Below are 22233 nucleotides of genomic sequence, written 5' to 3' on the forward strand. Positions count from 1 at the left end.
TTCATTTACCAAGGACATACAAATCGAGTTTGGTCTAGACAAATGCAAAACACTTCTCATACAGAAAGGAGTCTTGAAGAAAGAAGATTTTGCACTTGGAAATGGAGATGTTATTTAATTTTTGGAACAGGACGAGTAATAGAAGTGTGAAAATTCGAACCCGCCGGAACCAAAATGCTAGTAATAAAATATTTTATTGTTTGGTTTCCACGGAAAAAACATGAATCATGAGGAACTACATGCGAATAATGCTGGTTGGTGAAACAGAAAAACATGACCGAGACGATAAAAGGGCGACAAGAGCGAAAAAGAAGTCGGTTAAGTAGTGTCAATTAGACAGAGTGTGTTTCCGAAGTCCCGAGGAAACCCAACGGCGAACAAAGGAATACTTGACATAGAGGAGAGACTGACCCGGATCACGAGGTATGACAAAATTCATGTAAACTCTCTCTCTGCAGATCCGAACTTAGGGGACAATAGCTCGCCCCTATTGTAACTTTCGCTTTAGTCTCAATAAACTGTTGTTGTTTTTAATTTTTTGTTGTTAATGTCAGTTATTCGAATATCGCTGCCGCTCTACCGTCGAACCCATCAACTTTCTCCACGCGTAACCCATCCGAACCGCCATCTTGACGTGGGCAGGTCTCACTGACCTGTGAGCCGGGAAAAAAAGGAATGGGATTGTGTCCACTTCCCGGCGCACCTGCAAATCGGTGTCAGGAGTTGGGTTGACTTCTTCGAAATATCGATAGAGCGGAAAGGACCATATTCGAATAAAAACGACAATTCCAATCGAAGTAGGGACCTAAATCATAAGTAGAAAGTCTAGGAATAGCATCGGAGGTAGTTCCAATCTAATCGAACCTATTAGGAAAAATGGAAAGCGATCCGCAAACCGTGGCAAAACCAGCTCATTTGAATCCGAATCCAAATCCCCTCACGCTAAAAGAGTTGGGCGGAATAATTTCGTTACTGCCCGTGTTTACCGGAGAAATGAGAGGCATTAGAGTTACAGATTTTTTTGCTCCTTTGCAGACGTGAGGAAAGTCGCGGCATAGTCAAAGGCCCAAATGTTCGCCGTAGCCAAGCTCAAACTTACCGGGATAGCTCGGGAATTTGTCCGGAAGGACTGACGAATCAAAAAAGTCGACGACTTTGACGAATTTAAGCGCTTAATGATCGCGCGGTTTATGCAAGAACCCTTTTCGTTTCAGCTCAGCAAATTCTATACCTGCGTACAAAGACGGGACAAAGACGTACAAGCATATGTTGCCCAGCTACAAGCACTCGCCATGGAAATCGAGATCTTGCCGGAGCTCTGCGCGGATGCCGTGGAAGCTGCTATTATTCGGAGCATTTAAAGAAAGGAGTTAGATGAACGTTTAAAAGTGCAATTTCGTAACGAGATAGATATAAGGAACCGCCAGCAAGTAATGAGTCGCCAGGCTGAGACCTTTGATGAGGCGCTCAATGCGGCGATCAGTGAAGAGACGATCGAACAGCTCACTTCCCATCCGCGAGGAATTATGCAAACAGTCAGAGATAGCGAGCGGGTGACAGACTCCCCCTCACAGGACAATATAGCTTAATTAATGTCGGCTATGCAAGAACTTGAAGCCAGAGTGGAAGATCTAACCCGAACCTCATTGGTAAATAAGGCTAGAACCCCTCCAGGTAGACAAAATAATCAAGGGAATTATAACAACTCGCCTTTCTGGCGAGGAGGATACCGCCCAGTGAATACTAACCATAGACCCGACTGACCTAATGATTGAAACTATAGAAACCGGAACCCCCGCGGTTGCAGAGATACAAATAGTAACGCTTCTTTGACACATCAACGAAATGAACTTCCAAGGAGACACGAACGCAAAAGTGATCAAAATAGCTCTCAACCTAGGTAAGAAAATCGAAACAGATGGACAGGCATTATTCGAAGCATCCAAGATCAGCGACCTCGATATAATTACTCTACTAAATCCTTTTATCCTGTATCTAAGCTAAAGCGACACTATACAAAATCGAGTAGGAACCTTTCTCCACCCCAAACAGATTCATCCGATGAGAATAAGACGAGGAGGAAAGGCAGGATAGGAATAACTAGAACTGTCTCAAGGCATGAACCTATCATATTAGTTTATATTAACAATATTCCAGTAAAAATGCAAGTTAATACCAGCGCAGAACGTCAATCATATCAAACGATTTAGCGAATAAATTGAAAGGGAAAGCTCCCATAAAATTCGGGCGTCGACAGAAGTTTGGAAACAGTTTAGGGAAGCTGATTACCGCTATAGGATCAGCGACGCCTACGTTTAAATTAAAGAAAAAGAAATATGCCATGCCATGTACCATCGTACAAGCCGAGGGTACAAACCCGTGTGAAGGAATCTTAGGCCGAGACCTCATTGAAACCACACGGTTAACTTTAGATCTCGTGCATGATCAAGACATCCTCCCAAATGGGAAAACAATACATTTTTGCACACCTAGACGACTACGCAGAGGGAGAAAGCGGCATAAGAACCGCAAGGAAAAAGAAACAATCCTGTCAGACAGCCCCCGAGTAAAAATCCCTTCCGCCGAAGGGAAGGAGAGACAGAAATTACAAATCCAGAGTGCGAGAAGAAAGACTACAGCTCATCATAAAGCTAAGCGACCCCGAATACAACTGGATAACACAGACACAAGCATTTAGCCACTTGTTACATCACCCGGCGAAGACGCATTAAGGGCCACGCCACCACCAAGCGACCTACTCGACCCTTGAGACGAGACTATTCTGCCATCCGTACTCCCTTTCCTACCAACAGAACTATCGGAATCAGAAAGCGAAAGTGAGTTAAAGGAATCCGGGCTGGAAAGTGAAATGTGGGAAGCAACCTCAATGGGGGACCGAGAAATCATGCCACCATATGCCCTTCGACGCCGCGGCCCTGTCTCCTAGCAACCATGAATAATGCCGTGGCCGAGTCGAAATCGTAGCCGCAGCCCGCTGTTCGATACTGTCGCGACAAGCCGACCGTCCTCCCTGGAGCCCGGGAAATCAGACTAAGAAAGATTAGCAATAAAATATATTACTGGCCTTCCTCTTTGTCTCCTTTGTAATTAATTCTTTCCCTAATTAATTCTTTCCCTAACTACACACCTCCCTTAAGATACCTTTGTATCGCTCACCATTTGTATTGAGAGAAAAAAAATTTTTTTATGTCGACTATATTCATTTAATAAATCGTATCTAATATTTATCTAACCCGTAGTTTCGTGTCAGTTATTCAAACAAAAGCAGAGACACCACACACGGGAAAAGGGGGGCCCACCAATGACGAGAATATAAATAGATTAAATTCCTCTTTAAGTATCCTACGTTAATTAAGTTCTACTACTCTTTACAAAAGCTAGGTTAGCAAAGCATTATGCTATTCTTACGTCTAGGCCTCCTTATTATAAGTAGCAGCTATACCGCGCTACAGCCTCCCTTAGACCCGCAAGAGTTCACAAAAAGAGTACTTTCCCTACATCGAGGAAAGTTCCTCATTACGGCAAGCCATTGGACCTTGGTCACCGATATCACTTTTGAACCGTTGAAGCGACAACTTCAATTTGTCGCCCAATCGTTAGACTACCTGGAGGCCTTGATCGAACAGCAGAAACAGCAAGCACCGAAACAAACCGAACCCGAATGGAAGCTTCCCACTCAGGGTCTTGAATTAATAAAGGCCTCCTTCCGGAACTATCAACGGGAAAATCAAGAACTCATTATTTTAATCACGCTTCGTCCCAATCCCCAAAAGAAAAGAGGACTCATAGACCTAGGAGGAAAAGCTCTTAATTTCCTCTTCAGAACCGCAACCTCCGACAAAGTCGAGGCGTTAAATACCGAAATCGAAACCATCAATCGGCAGACCGAGGAGATAATCCACTTAATGCGATTACAAACTATTCTAATACGAGATACGCTAAACATAAGCAAACAAAATAAACACCAAATCTACGTTTTATTTAAACAAGTAGAAAGCTTCGGAGAATTAATTAACCTATACCACTTTAATCTCGCCTATGAAATTATCTTGAAAACCGTGGAATCATCTGTCCAAGAGTTACATTTCTAGTTATTAGAACTACGCGAAGCGATAGATATCCTAGAACAGAATTGACTAAGCACTTATTTTGTTTCCCGCGAAGTTCTCTTACGTACTCTCCAAGATATTCAAACGAAACTTCCAGAGAGGTACGCCATGATCGAACCTAAGACGCCGGATACGCTATTTAAGTACTACCAATGGATCACTACCATTGCTGTAGCATTATCGGAAAAAGTAAGAATCTTTGCGAAGATACCCTTGATCACTCCTAATGGGTACTTCGACATGTACGAAATCGTACCATTTCCTACCTACATCCCTGCCGTAAAGACTTTTATTCAATTTCACATTCATATCCCGTAATTGCGTTATTTATGGATCGACAATCCTATATGTTGCTACAATTGCACGAATTAAGCACCTGTACAACAGCCCACTTCGCCATTTGTTCCGTGGATATACCCATTCTAAGAGCTCCTCAACGAAGCTGTGAGTATGCGCAGTTCAGCGGAAATGAACTCCTGGTCAAGGACCTATGCCATCGGCAGATCATCCTCAATTATGCGCCAATTTTTAAAAGATTAGATCAACCTGGAGCATGGATCTATTGCACTCCTGAGCCTCTCACATTAACTATTAGATGCCCTAATAGGCATCAAAAGGCTCCCTTTGTATCTACAACACAGAAATTAAACAACACCAGAATCATCAATCTCCCAAATGCATGTACTGGCTACTTACCGGGAGTTATCCCCACATCTCATTTCTGACGCCAATCAACTATAGCACTACAGTTGGCACACCAATTGGTCATTCCACAAATCGACCAAATTATTAATCAAACGGAGATTCAACTCCTGCAGAACCGTCTTAAGGACCCGGCAACGCGCGAAAGACTAAAATCATCGACAGACGACGACATCTAAGGAGCAAAGCGAACCTTATCTAACGTCCAATATGATCTCAACTACTTATTACGAATGACGTCAACCCCCCGCTCCAGCTTCCTACGTACCTACATTAACCACCATACTTGCTAGTTGCTTTGGTGCAGCAATATTCTTTATTTGCCTTACTTATATTTTCTGATTGGTTACACGCCGCCGACGACACACTCCGGCGGGCCGACAACAACCGCAAGATACACAACCAGAAGAAATCCCTCTTCAAGAAAGGGAAGCTAGCTCGCTTCCCGGAAGTGACACACCCATCCAGGGAACTCCCCCGAGCGATATAGCACAACCATTTCCACATGCCATTGTTCAAACTTATTTACGCTGCAATTTTAAGGTCTTTTGTTTAACTTTTCTTTTTCGAAGGTTTTGACTATTATATAATTATATAAACATATATATCATATATTATATTACATATTCCATTTATTCGAATTTTATTTAACCATTTTAACTAACGTTATGAAGTATACCAACGTATAAGCTTTTCCCATTAAAACTTAATTTAGGATTTTATCATTCTATCGGCCTGAGAGAGAGTAGCCCCCAATTATATTCTTGTAACATGCGTACCTTGATCCAAGAACAAATAGAATTCTCATTTCAAATAACTGTTTGTAATTAACTTTTGTGAGTACTAAATAGGACGACATCCTCGCCTCAACGGACTAAGACTACATCTACCCACCGAAGATAAAAATGACCGACACCACTACACTACAACGAACTACGAAAAGTCACTACTCTTTTGAATCCTCCATCCTTCAAGTCCCAGTTTCTATCTTTAACAGACAAGCTAGCAAAGTAACACCATCCTACGAACTCAGGTCAACAAAGGAAACATAACGAACACTCAAGACCTTGAACTTTCACTGTAGTACCCCAGTGACAAAAGAAAGCTATGTCAACACCACGTGCCAGCGGGAAGAACGACCTTACTTCCGGGAACGCCGTTATTGTTTACCAAACCCGAAGTGTCGATTCAATCATAATCAAATTGTTATAACGCGCGCACCGAATAATCTTTTATTGTTGCGAAAAAATAATTTGTTAAATTCGCCATGGAAATCATTGTCGCGAATATTTAAAGTCGCCATGTAAATCACTAGTTAGGGAGAGAAAGTGCACTATAAATAGTCATTCTCCCCAGCAGAAAAACCGAACCTGCCCCTTCAGGGACAGCTACGATTTTAGAAAGCCCAAGGTAATGTAAAAATTCGAACCCGCCAGAACCAAAACGCTAATAATAAAATATTTTATTGTTTGGTTCCCACGGAGAAAACATGAATCATGAGGAACAACATTCGAATAATGCTGGTTGGTGAAACAGAGAAACATGACCGAAACGATAAAAGGGCGACAAGAGCGAAAAAAGAAGTCTGTTCAGTAGTGTCAAGTAGACAGAGTGTGTGTTTCCGAAGTCCCGAGGACACCCAACGGCGAACAAAGGAATACTTGACCTAGAGGAAAGACCGACCCAAATCACAAGGTATGACCCAAATTCATGTAAACTCTTCCTCCGCAAATCCGAACTTAGGCGACAGTAGCTCGCCCCTATTGTAACTTTCGCTTTAGTCTCAATAAACTGTTGTTGTTTTTAATTCGTTGTTAATGTCAGTTATTCGAATATCGCTGCCGCTCTACCGTCGAACCCATCAACTTCCTCCACTCGCGTAACGCGTAACGCGTAACCCATCCAAATTGCCATTTTGACGTGGGCAGGTCTCACTGACCTGTGAGTTGGGAAAAGGAGGAACGGGACTCTGTCCACCTCCCGGTACACCCACAGAAGTATTTAGGATTCTAACAGGAAAACTAACAGAACATACACATATAAGGCAAAAATGAATTATAGAATACCAAAGTAAGTTAAACGCTATTCTCAGAACACAGTTAAGGCAATAAACATATATGTTGTCACAGTTCTCTTATTCTTTTGGAGTTATACATTGGACTAACACAGATCTTGAGCAACTCCAAACAAAAACAAGAACAACACTTACTGAGCATAAACAATGTCATCCTAAATCTGCCATAGAAATATTAACCCTTCCAAGTGAAGATGCTGGACGTGGCCTGATCGATATATTTAACCTTAACTACAAACAAATACTCGCTGCAAGAGTTTTTCTATAAAACAGAAGAAACATCACAGTTACATAAACAGTAACTTTAGCAGACTCAGATAACATGCCATTATATTTACATTCACAACATATGAAAAGCATAGACACCATTAATCAATTGTGGGCTCAAAAAATACTTCATGGCAGACATCGCTATGACCTGGCCCAAAATTTTGTTGACAAAACTGCGTCAAATTGCTGGTTAGCTCAGGGATGCCTCTTTGAGGAGACAAAAGGATTCATGATTGCCATACAGGATCAGGTCATAAATACTAAAAACTACAGAAAATACATACTCAAAGATGCAACACTCACAATGACACATGCAGAAAATGTCGCATCATGCCAGAAACTATACAACACATCACTTCTGGTTCAAGCTCTTGGCACAGACAGATTATTTACATAAATATAAACAAGGGGGACAATACTGTGGGTAAGAAGGATAACAAAGAGTTCGGACTGCAAACAAATCGGATTTCGAACAGTTTCACAAAATATTTTTATGTTTGGACAACAAACAGATAAAGAAGTAATGTAAAATATCGAATAATGATTGGTTTTCCTTTGTTTCTATTTCTAGGTGACAATTAAAAACTTTTTATGGCTTGGAAGATATCGACATTGACGCTCAAACAAATACCAATCAAATAGTATTCCTCTGAATTTTGAAACTTTTCCGTGTAATTCTATTTTTTTGTACATCTTTCTGACAAATAATTTTTTATGTTCTTTGTGAGACTGTCAGGCGGGTGGAGGCCTTCTAATCCTTTAGTAAATGTAAAATGTAAATGTCAGGCGGGTACTACTCGTTAATTTTTCAGTCTTTTTTTTTACGAAAAATGAGAAAGTTTAACCATCCAATCGGATATTCGTTAACATTTTAATGCCAAATTTCGAAGTTCATCTAGACATTGCATTTAAATAATTTTTTTGTATGCTAGTTTATATTCGTTTTCTGAATGTTTGTGTGATGTTCTGAACTTTTTATTTAAGAAAGAAATTGACAATATTATACAGTCAAAAATGATTACTGTCAAAAACAGTGATGTTCACCATGGAAACCGAGCAAAATAGACAAGGTAGTGAGGGGGCATATGTCTGATGTTGATAAGCATTATGGCTTGATCAGGTTAACAATAAACACAATCTTAGCTATGCAAGAAATATCAAAAGGTTTCAAGCACCTAAAAGAGTAATGAAAATAACATCTGAGAAATAAAGAGCATTAGTAATATATTGAGAGATTCTGAAATAATTTGTTAAAACTTTAACATTTTATAACTTTTATTTCAATCTCATGATTTCGAGGGAAAGATATCGAACAGGGGAAACAATACTATGGACTCTGGTATAATTATAAAATTGCTGGAGCGATTCTGAGATAATTCGTATACCAAAAACTCTCATATACATCGAAACTACACCCCCGTTTTGATACCTTTCGTTTATACTTTCCCGCATGATTTGAACAAGAGTTTTTGAATTAAAACAATTACTTTTTACTGTTTTTTATGTATGTTACAATCAAAACCCGTTTTAAGTTAGAACGCGTTCTAACTAGTTGAAACTAGTTTATACAGGATGTCTTTGTTAAAAGCTGTTTTGTCTAGTTAAAAGTAGTTTTAACTCAAATTCAGTTTTTACTAGCAGTATATTCTAGTTTTAACTAGAATAAACCCGTTTTGTCTAGTTAATTTACTGCTGTACATGTTTTGATTTTAGATGGAACTAGATTTAACTTTTAACATTAATTAAAACTAATTTTAGCTACATAAATATATTTAAAGGAAATGAATAGTTATGTATAGTGATTCGGGGAAAATGCCTAACATTTTGCTTATGAAGGAAATTATAGCGATAATTTGAATTCTCTAGGCATCTAACGAAAATATCATATTTTTGAGCATGTTTTTTAAATAAACCTTTGGCGTATGTGAAAAATAATTGTATATTGTGTTTGCAATGACGACTTTTTTACTGTCTGGCATTTTAGGCATCTCACCCCAAGTATCCTGGTGAGATGCTAAATGCCATTAGGGTAAAATAACAAATATAATTGCATAAAATAAATTTTCGAATATCTTAACTAAATTTAATTTATTGCATATGTAGTACAAAGTACTTCATAGTAAATATCTATCGTACTCTATAGCAGGGGTGGCCAACTTTTGTGCACACAAGATCTACTTTTTATTGTAAAAATGTGTCGCGATCGACTTGTCATACGCATAGTCTAAGTGGGGAAGGGGAAGTGTGAAATACATACTATGTTTATACACTGTTTCAGTACGAAGTGCAATCACTGCTTATGAGTCGAGTCATAACTGCATGCATACAGTTGCGTTCGGTTACAAATATAATCGCTAAATATTAGACATCGCTAGCGATCGACCAAAATTGGCTTGGCTATCAACCGGTCGATCGCGATCGACTTGTTGGCCACTCCTGCTCTATAGCTAGCTGAAAGCTTTTTCAGTCCAAAAACCTTTTTCAGAAGTTTTTATATAGTTTCTATGCATATCCTGCAATAAAACGAGAAAACAAAAATTTATTAAAAATAGGCATATTGAAATTTAATTAACAAAAGTTAAGCATGCTACTCCAAAAAAATGTGGCATCTTTCCCATTTGTCGGGGTAAGATGCCTAGTGGAGTCACGTGTTTTTTCATGTGCGATCAGGATCGGCAGAAGCTCACAATGGAAACTTTCAAACCTTAACTACATCAAACATTAATTGTTTTTTAAAACAATTTTTTATAAATTCTATTTTAACTTTTAGTTTTAAAATGATTCTAGAAACATTTGACAACAAAAACTCTATCCTTATCTTGCTTTTATTTTTCTCAGATGTAGAAAATAAGGTAACGGTAGCCAACTACAGCTTTTCGCACTTAAATCATGCGGAAAAGGGGCATTTTAACCAAAGGGGCATCAAAGAACGGGTGTGGTTTCAATGTATATAAGAGTTTTTGGGATACGAATTATTTCAGAATCGCTGGAGCAATTTTAAAATTATATCATAGTCCATTATAGTTTTGCCCTGAACACCTTTCTCTCGAAACCACGAGAATCTCTGAAATAAAAGTTATAAAACTTTAAACTTCTAACAAATTATTCCAGTGTCTCTCAAATATATAGTACTAGCATCAGTCTTTTCCTCAACCGTCTTCTTGTAATAATGATTGTTACCAGACCAAAAGAAAAAAACGAGAGTTATGTTTACTCGATTTCACCCCGACAGAAATGTTATCAGCGCGTTATGCAAATTCTTAGCTTTTCCGCTGCAACAGTGCCAAATTCACCACTACCTGTGAATTTGGGTACTACACTTTTTTCTTTGCGAAATCTCTTTTCCATGTCGTCCTTAGTCACTCTCCCAAATTTGGCAACAGTCTGGCTGTTAGATTGCTCTATAGATGTCTCTGAGTACCGTCAGTTTAAAAAAACACCCAGTATATACAGGTATACCTCGAGTTATGTCGTTTCGAGTTATGTCATTCTCCATCATATGTCATTTGTCAGAAAAATATATGAAAAAATAAAAATCAAGTTTAAGTCATTTTATTCGACTTTACATCTGTCTGCCACAAATATTGAAGTTGTCATATAACTAGAAAAGCGTTAAAAGCACATAAATTTATATATGTACATTTACAGTAAATGTTAATATAATTTGATAAATCCGAGAGAACGAAACACGAAAATATCTGTGTTTCTGTGTTGTCGTCTTATTCAGCAGTTTTTAAGTGCTCATTATTGGCGTTTTCCATAGTAGTTCCGATGTCTACCATTTGGCGTCGTTGTCAGCGCCACTCGATATTAGTAAATTAAACATAAATTAGTTTATTTTCTACTATCGCAAAATAATTTTAATAACTGTATTTATTTTTTAAATAACCTTAAAAAATTATTTTATATTATAATGTAATGGAGAAAGAACATTCACAAATAAAGAGTCCGCGATGTACTGTAAACATCACCAAATTGTAAATATGTACATTTACAAGCATGTACTGTACATGTATTCATAAATTTAGATACTTTTTCTGTACTATATTAAAAACTAAAATATATTTGTTTGTAAGCTTAAAATAGATTCTTATTAACTATACATTATTAAAAATGCATTTATAAATAAAATACAAAACTGGAAATGGAAATTTGTGGTTTAGCCTAGTGACAAGTAAATTCGACTTAAGTCACTTTTTCTGGGACCAATTACCTACCTAAGATGAGGTATACCTGTATATATTTAAATTTTTTATAGAGAACTAATATTTTTTATAACTGAATTTTATTTTATAACTTTATTTTTAACTTGTATCTCTCATTACTAAATATATATATATCATATATCATATATATAACAGTTAAAAAATATTTGTTTTATTCCAAAAATTTGTCATTCAAATCATGCAAACAAGGGGCATCTTAACCAAAGGGGCATCAAAAAACGGGTGTGGTTTCAATGCATATAAAAGATTTTAAGATACGAATTATTTCAGAATCGTTGGAGCAATTTTAAAATTATATCATAGTCCATTATAGTTTTGCCCTGAACACGTTTTCCTCGAAACCACGAGAATCTCTGAAATAAAAGTTATAAAACTATAAACTTCTAACAAATTATTTTAGTGTCTCTCAAATATATACTACTAGCATCGAATAGCTCATAATTTAACCTGAAACTAAATTTGCAATAGTATAACTCCAAGAACTCTTAAATGAGGAATGCAAAGAAACTTAGTGATATGTGTTTTCTTTCGAAAAGAGGAAGATGAAAAAGGACCAATGACACATCTCCTATTCTGAAGTAGCTCTTCCTTTGCACTTTAATTTTAGACTTTTAGTAGCAACTGTGCTAGTTCTTTCTGATATTCTGCAAGTAGCATGGTATCATCTGCACAACAGAAATTATTGATGTTTCTGCCTCTAATTTTCACTCCAGTGTTACTCTTTCAAATCTGCTTTCCTCATCATCACCTCTGCATACAAGTGAATAGTGATGGTGAAAGGGTACAGCTCTGGCGGGTACGCTTTCTGATTTTAAACCAGTTTGTATGACCATATGGCATTTATACAATGGCTTCCTGACCAGTATCCACTGATTATGAACTGGGTGAAAAACCTTTGAGTAATCAGCAAAGAACATTTATAGATTTTTTAGTATTCTGTTGCACTTTCTATCATGCAACAAAGATTAGCGATATAATCATGCGTTTTTTTTCATTTTGGGAACTGTTTGTACCTCTGGCATTTTTCTGTATATGTACAAAACATAGACAGACATATGCTATGTACCATAGACGGTACATACGCTGTTAAATGATCATCAGTAGAATCTTACTAGCGTATGAAATAATAATAATACAATTGCGTAAATAAACATTAAAAATAAAGCGAGAAATTTTTTACAATGAAAAGGAGTACAGAAATAAATTAAAGGAAAAAATATTATAAATAACAAAAACATTTTATTCATTGCAACGATAATACAATATAATAGTCTCTACTGCATGTGTATGTGTCGTGTTGTGTTTCTGTAGGAAGTAAATAAAGCCACTTGCATGCGGCCCACTCTCTTGAAGTTTTCCATGCAAGTGCGTGCATTTCGTAATCGCATCTTGTCACACTGTACCGAGTCTTGATGAATCTTTGTATCAAATACAAACACATCAAGTCATGTCACACACAGGGATCAGCTCGGCATCAATTGATTATAGAGATTTACAGAGTAGTTTTCAAATATCGAAAAAGAGGACATGTAGAAAAACACTTTTCAAGGGAGGACAGACCTTACAAAAGAAGGACTGTCCTATTTAATGAAGGACTGTTGCTCACCTTATTAAAAACATTAATTATAATAAAATATTTCTTTACAAGTAGCTTTAAATTTAGGAAATCTAGATATAATTTGACCTTGAGATTTTTCGTTTTTTATTTTCGCAATATAAAAATGATTGAATAGTAACATTTAAACTGAAAAATGGCGTTTGAATGGAAAGCTTTGTTTTGTAAGGAATAGATTACGAATGTGAATACATTGTGAAGGAATTAAGCCGTTGAAAATTTTTAAATACAAAATTGATTATAATGTTCTATACATTTGAAGAAGAGGGGCGAAGACTAACTGGAAACAGGCTACGTCGGTCTGTAAAATTTACGTGAAAAAGTTCATTGAGAGTTAAATATATTTTAGACAATTTGGCATTAAGTTTATTCAATGTGAATACTGAGGCTAAGGCACAAACAGGTTACTTAACTCTTTGTAAGTTTTGATTATCAAGTACTAAATTAATGTTTGGAGTGATGTGGTAAGGCTAAAAATTACGATTTTCGATTTGCAAAATTTATTTAGGAATTTAATATCTTTAACCACCAGTTTATTAGCGAGGTAGAGGCATAATTTTTATAATACTGATTTAAAATATTTTTTATATGTATGACAGAAGCAATTTCACAATATAAATTAACGCAACTGTGTTTTATTTTTTCGGTGTAGTTATAAAAATTTAGTGAAATCTATTTAAAACAAATAAAAGTCAATATCGTGCTTTACACAAATTTTGCAATTTCTTTCAGTGTGAGGTATCGGGTTTATATATGATTCGGATGGAAACGATATATTCAATTCCATGAATTCTGTGTAACATACGTATAATTAAACAATTTTACAAGTAAAAGAACCGAAATCCGTCGGTCATACAACTATTGCCATTTAAAATAAAATCTAGAAATAAGTATCGAATAACATAAATAATAAGCTTATAATATCGCTATTTGAACGACAATAAAACATCTTATAATCATTTTTTCTACTAACGTAGATATTGATTTTTTAGTCATTTTTTGGCCTCTCTTGTTACATAAATTAACGCTTTAGCCAGACCAAAGCTTAGGGCAACCGGATAATTACACACAAGGCTACACATTATTAAAATAGATCATGTTTTAAAAATACTTTAGTTATTTTAATAACCCAGAGTCGATTTTGAATACTAAGGGTGGTAGCCCAGCGTTTTAACTGCGTATTTCATTTGGAGGCACGTACAAACTTTTATTAATAATAATGTTTTCGAAATTATAATTTAGGATTTCTTCCTCTTTCCTGAAAAAGAAAGTAATGCAGTGAAAACTGTAGAAAACGGAGTAAATTTAAATGAATGCGAAATACGCATGGATACTGTTAAAGCTGCATGGAAAAAACTAAGAGATGGCTTCAAATTTCAGTTTTACAATGAAAATAATGATTTTTGCCATTCGTTTAATTCGATAATTTTAAATCGTTAATTAGTATCATTATAAGTATAGTATAAATATTATAAATTTAAAGATAAATAAATGTATTATTAATTATAAGTATTTTTACGTATAATAATTGATTGTCTCTGGTGGTTTTGTTTTTCGTATATATATTTCTTAAATTAATATAAAAGTTACCGATATCCATTAAGATTTCAACCGAAACAACAGTCTCTTTGGTTTTCCAATGGATAAGTGGATAACACTACAGAATACTGGTAGTTTGTATCAGATTGACACTCGAACGACGAGTCGAACGCGTGGAGTTTTTCCGGATTTTATTTACGCGTGTAACATTTAAATATAAAATGCTTTTTTCACTGAAAGTCATTCTAGAAGTTATAGCTATGTTTACAGATTACTCTTGTGTTAATTTTCGTTATCCTGTAGATTCATGTCAGAAAAATATCTTTTTTAATACAGATCTTGCTTGTTTTGAGAAGAATTCCAAACTACCTTGCATACAAGCTAAATCATTTGTATTTTATGTTCACTGGTCTTTGTAAAACTACATACTTTTCATAAATTTTTAAATTGTGATAATATTAAAAATACTGCATGCATTGCAACCTATATAAAACTATACAATTTAATGTAATTTATATTGGAAATATTTGTTAATATATTGTTGTTTATTGAGTAAGGATGGGCAAAGTTTGTAGGAAAAAATAAAGGTGACTTTATTAAATTAATCAATGATGCGAATAATAACTGTGATAATGATGTAAGTTGTAATTAATACTAATAAAATTATTTACCAAAATATACTGTAGAAACCAATTTACTCATTAATCGTAATATCCCTCTTTTCACTATTTCTCAATAATAGGCAAAATTTTTATTAAGTTTACATTTTGTCGAATTTACAAATAACTTTAAATTCGATAACGAATTAAAGTTATTTACGTCAATTAACGTTACTTCAATAGGAAGTATGCACATGACCTCATTTAAACAACGAGTATTGTAAATTTATCAAACATTGTGGGTTGGAACATTTCAAGCGGAAATGCTTGCTAAAAAGATCTCTGATATTAGTTTAAAAAAGTAGTAGGAAAATCAAATCGCAAACGAAAATATTTGCAACCTATAAAAATGTAATGTGAGTAAACATGTTGATAAATAGGTTGTTCTCAGAAAAAAGAAAACTTAACTCTTCTTGTTAAATGTATTATTGTTTAGTTTTCTATCTATTCCGGCCATTGTCCTTTTGGTATATAGACATTGGCGTGGCATTGATATTTAATGTAGCAACTAGCGTGGTATTGATATATTATATATTAATTATATTATATACATATATATAATTATATACCCATAAAGATTATTTGCATCTATGGACAGAATATAATTATAAGGTTAATTTTATTATAAGTTTTGGGTATTAACGAATTATTTACTTTTCAAATCTTTTTTCCTGCTAAACTTATTCTCCTTCTAATTCCATTTTTCATAAACAAGTAGATATTGAGATCATTAAAGAATTCTAATTCGATTTTTGTTATTTTTTAACCGCAATTACATGTTAAATCAGATGTTGTTATAAAATATACAAGATCTAAATTATAATATGTTAAACTTAATTTTTTAAAATTTAGGAAAATATCTGCTAATAATATGTTATCGACATATTGATATAATTTTAAATGGTCTTTGAAAGTTTTACAGTGAAATTTTTTCCAAACAAATTGAGCATGATTGTAATCATCATCTGTTATATTCTCTCCTGATAATTCATTATAAAAAATTTTTTTAGTGCTAATTGTATTTTATCTAATATTTGTTCATTTTTAAGATAGGAATACAAAAAAATCCCTTTTTTGAATAATTTTGTATATTTGTTATTGCAAAAATATGATTAAAAATTAGAAAATTATAATTTGCATATTTTAAATTGTCTGTTAAAACACAGAGAGAAGAATTTAAAAACTGATAACTGTCAATAAATTAAAAATAATTTAATGAATATCTTGTAAATTTTTTTGAATTTATTGGAATAATTTTAATATTTGAAAATAATTTGAAAGGTATAATTTAAAAAATTAATTGCGAATCATAACCTAAAAAATTCTGCAATATAATTGGGATTAACGTTTTTAGTCTGTAATTTAAATTGCATTTATTATGAGCCCACCCTCTAAAAAATCTTTTTAGTGATCGTGGTCCATTACATGGATATCATCATCATCAAATTTTTCTTTGCAAATATGACATAAATGTCTTGAATTATAAGTAACAGTATTTAAGTTAATTTTAACATAATGATTTTATTTATCTAACAAATTATTCAACTGGTTTTGAATATGTATTAAAAAATTATTAACAGCATTATTACTACAATAAAAATTAGCATATATTATTTTATCCTCGTTTTCAATAATTATAATCGAATAACATATAAGTTTATGAATTGCAATGATTTTGGTAAAACATTAAGACCTATTTCATTATGAGAAACCTTTTCCAAAATTGATTCAGAATCTGCATATATGCAAATTGGATGAAATAATCACTTTTCATAAGAATGAAATTTAGCGGTTGCTTCTTTTTCTTTCGGGGTGAATACTTTTTGATATTTAAGATTAGAACAAAATTTGAGATGGTCATTTAAAGTACATTTTTTTCTATAACAATTTAAACATTTTTTCGCAAAATTTTCTTACTGAAGATTTGTCTCACATTAGTCTATTAAAATTTCTAATTAAAAATAATGAGATTTATATAATAAAAAATTAATTTTTTTTCAAATTGAAATTTGCTTATGTAAATTTTGATAAATTAGTTTGTTTTCGTATTCCATATACATTAATATTTAAAAATTAGTTTTTTCAAATATCGGAATATTTTTAACATTTACAGAAAATTTTAAGCTAATTATATTTAAATATTTCAAATATTTGCTATAGAAATATAAAGAATTTTTGTTGGTATTAACTGTTGTATACATATTAACAATTATACAATATCAAAAACATTGATTGTCTGAACATTTTATATTTAACACACAACGTTTATTAACTATATGTTTTGGAAGAATAATATTACCACATTCTCCAATTTTATTTTTGTATATTTCTATATGAACATCTATAAATATAATTTTTTTTAGTATCCACCCCAGTCATTATTTTATAAACTCATCAATATAGTTTAAAATTGTATCAAATGCATTCATTAATTTTTCATCAATGATATACGAAAATAAAATATTATCAACATAGCTAGAAAAATAAACATCTTGATACTCTATGATATCATTTTCTTTATATTTTATAATTTTAGTTTTTAAATTTATTAAAAATTTTCTTCTACAAACAAAATTATTCTTAGCTAAAATATTATAAATACTAGATATTATTTTTTCAAAAAAGACAGATGGATCAAAATTTTCTGAAATAAAAGCATGGTAAGTTTTAGCATAGCCTCTAAAAGCTTTTTTCCTTAATATAAAAGACATATTTTATACATTTACACAATTCTCTAAATGTTCGTTCATTGCGTCATAGGCTTTTTTATAAAATATAAAGTCGTTAATATTAATATTATATTTGTTAGGTGGATAGTTCTTTTTTATTTTTGTCAACAAAACATATGTGTTAGAATGGAATTCTACCACCTACATAAATTGATTTTCACATATTTTGATGTTAAACTGGGTAATTTTTGAAGATTTACCTTTATCTACAGTTAGGTCTCTAACCCAAACTTTGAGTCAAAGGCAAACTTTTGCATTTTCAACTTCTGATCTTCTATATTTTTAGGTTTAGCTCCTCTTTTTTACCAACACTCTGTTTCGTGTTAAAATCATAATAACATTCAAAAATAAACATTATATTTATTGAATCATTTTAAGTGAAAATATTTAAAATCTAAAACAGAATACTTTCCTTCTGAAAATATTTTTCTTAGATGTATAAGTTCTCAGTGATGTATTAAGCTGGTATCCTGGCAGTGTATTAAGCTAGTCTCTTACACACAGTATTTATACTATTGCTAGACACGAAAATAACAAATAACACGAATGTGAATTAATATTTTTAGACATTATTTTTTAATAACAGGATATCCATTAATAATTTCGTAATAACAGATAGGTTATTAATAATAGCAACAGGATACCAATTAATAATTTCTGAATAACATGATGTCTATTAATATTCTTTAACTGTACATAACAGGATATTTAAAAAAGTATATCGAAAACAGGATACCAATTAATAATTTCAGAATAATAGGATATCTAAAAAAGTGAATCGAAAACACATTGTGTCTACTAATATTTTAAGAATGTACTTCAAAATAACACACCCTTGTTGAATTTAAGTATAAATACAGCACTAGAATCAGCACTTAATAACTTCTACCAAGATGAGTTGTAAGTATATTTTTGTATATATCTATGTTAAATAATTTACAAAAATTTATATTTGAATAATTTTATGTTTTTTTCATTGAGGTACAATATTGATTATACATTATTGCAGTTTGATGTGCTAAGTAAAAATTATTTTTAACAAATTTCTTTACAAATTCATCGTTATAAAATTTGTCCATTGTACTTAATTCTTTTAAACATTGATTTCTATTCATTTTATATAAAAAATACAAACAGAAATATCCACAAGTTGTTGAATATAAACTCTGATGAACCATATTATTCCAGCAACAATTTTTAAAATTTTGTTTTATAAATTTTATAATGTTCGTTTTTGTTGGTTTCATTCGATAGCTATCATAGTAATAACAAGTTTTTTCCATAAAGAACACAGATATTCAACGACTCCCAGGCTTATTTTTGCAAAAACACCTCCGAAAGGCCTTTTTATTTTGAAGCCACTTGAAGTCAGTTTTTACAAAATAATGGTATTCATTAATAGTCCACAAACACAGTTCTTGAGTGATCAATTTCTAGAGTATTATAATATTCCAGCAAACAAATAACATTCACAGTTTCTAATATTGCAGTTGTAAATTTTAATTCGATTGAGATATTTCTTTGTTGATTAACACTTATATGTGATTCAGATGCAGAATGATCTGGAGTAAGATCGAAACAATATAAAGTATAGCCATCTTTATAATCGTCGTAAGATATATTTGTAAATTTATGATGGTTAATGCATCTTATATCTTGAAGTAATAATATAAAATTTCTTGCATATATTTTATTTGTATAATCAGGAGTATATTGTTTTGGAGAAATCATTTGATTGTCTTTTAATAAACATATATAATTTAAATTGTAATTTTTAGAATTAAAAGAATCGTATTGTACTGTACAGTACATTTCCATTAAATGCTGAATTTGAAACTAAACCAATTGTAATTGTATAAGGTAACTGACCGATAACTGCATCTGATATATTTGTAAATTGAATTCCACTACTTAAAGTAAAAATTTTAATATCTGTTCTGCGAAATGGAATTTTTATAATACCTGTTTGCAATGCTTTTTCTATTCCAACTTGAACTGATGAACTAACATCTACTTTATTAATTTTTAGAAATGCATTTTTAATAATGACTTTATAATTATCATAATTTGCCATTAAAGCGAACTTATCTTTTGATCTTTCTAATTAAATTCGTAAATCAACATTATTAATTAACAGGTTAGTTTGATGTGAAAAATCAACATGAAGCCATCTGACTAAATCTACAAGTCTACTTTGTTTACCAATATTAAACCTTTTAGCCATTCCTTCATTATTTTTTATAGAATCCATATGTTGTGCAGTATCTTTAAAAAATAATGCACTCCTTAAAAATGTTTTTTGTGCTTCTTTTCAGTAAAATAATAAGGCCTTCACAATTGCTCGGTAGGAATTATTAACCTGTGAATTTACTTGTTTGTTGTTTAGAAATACACTGCATTTAAAAAACAAAGTATTTAAAACAATAATTGACAGGAGCAACTTTTTCATCTGCAGCAGTATCTGTTTCATTTTTCTTTACAATTTTCTCTTGAACATGTAGATACATTGAATGCAGATCAATATAATTTCTTTACAAGAACCGGATACATGAAATTCGATTGGTGCTCGACTATCCGAAATCGTCGCGATGAGATGTACTATAACTTTTGATGTATCGTCAATAGCTAGTTGAGTTGAAACTGTACTAAATAAATTCAACTCGCTTTTGGTGCATGGACAAGAGTGTGAATCCATTTTCTCACTCAGTTAATATATCTTTTAGTTCTCGCCTTTTATTTTGCAACTGAAATAATACTTTCATTTGTTTTCTTTTTATACCAGATCCACCTTGTACGTTTTAAATTAATTACATTATTTTTAATTTCAGAAATAATATCTTTTAAATGTGATTTTGTAGATTTTTTAAATAATTTCCGGCTAATTACATCAGATCCAACATTTTATGCAAAGTTTAATGCCTATCGCCTTAAATATTTTCTTACTTTACTAAGAATAGGAATAGATTTACGAAATAAATCTCTATAAAATCCATATCCTTTTTGTATTTGCTGTCCCGCAAAATAATTCCCTGTTCCTAATTGTCATGTGATAGGAAATCGGAACTCAAATCTGTATATCGTTCCTCCTGCTTAATTACAGAAATAATTTATACAATCTTTAGGATCGAGCTTCATTTTGCACTTTTAAACATGAACTAACATTAACAAATAAAACTAAGCACTATTTATAACTGTTTAGAAGATAAAACTAATAATTTTTTTTCTCCAAAAAAGACAATTTTTTTTCCACCAGCGGTTTTCAACTCGATATCAATAGTATCAATATTATTTTTCTTCAAAAGAAAATATAAAGGTGAGGAATAAACTATAACTATTTTATTGGTCTTTTCTCTCATAACTGGTATAACTCTTAGAAGAGGAGCTGTTATATCCCCTTCATGATGAGAAGCAACAATATTTAAATAAATAAAAACTTCTGAAATTCATGCAGTCAGTTAAAGTGTATTTTCACTTAATATTCTCCTGCTGAAAATTTCTGTGTTTTAAATCCTAATTAATCATTTAATTCGTTTCCAAATTCAATCGTTATATTTTTAGGAACTTTTAAAATGATTTTGTTATTAGGCAGTATTCCTAATTTAATATATTTAAAAATTTCGAGAAATTTTTCAGCCGATGAATATAATCTAATAGAAATAAAAATTTTTTCTTTTACATCGATTTCTTCAACAACTTTTTTATTTTTTTCTATTAAAATTATAAATTGATCCTTGTAAAATACAGGATTTGATAGATATTTTTAGACCCTATCTGCAATATTAAATTTGAAGTGCCTTGTTTAAATATAATTTCTTTCAGTGGTAAATTTAATAAATGAAGTAATTTGTGAGCACTGTCTTTCGTAACATGCAACTCGAATTCCTCTTTCACATTTATTTTTACGTCTTTATAATTCTTGTCTGAAACGAATTTTACCGAGTTAGAACTAGTTAAGGAAACTATATTATTGTTTATCCAATCGAACGCTATCTCTTCTTCACTTTTGGGAGTTGTAGTTAGTGGAATCGTTTATGTTTTTTCTTCTATTTCTTTCTCTTTTAATTTTATGCTTAGTAATAGTATATTCATAGTTATGATTAGATATATTTAACCAGTAGATATATTCTTGGAATAATGACTTTGCTCAGACCAACTACCGATTTTCCATGTAAATTAGTAGCTGGACTCATTTTTACTGTGAAATTAGACTGCTAAGTTTCGAGAAATAAATCCATGCTAGCGTTGCTTATCAGAGTTTCAAAAAAGTCGAACTGCATCATTTTGTTACC

Source organism: Centruroides vittatus, unplaced genomic scaffold (genome assembly GCF_030686945.1).
Source record: "Centruroides vittatus isolate TY-2023 unplaced genomic scaffold, ASM3068694v2 contig_440, whole genome shotgun sequence".
NCBI classification, from domain to species: Eukaryota; Metazoa; Arthropoda; class Arachnida; order Scorpiones; family Buthidae; genus Centruroides; species Centruroides vittatus.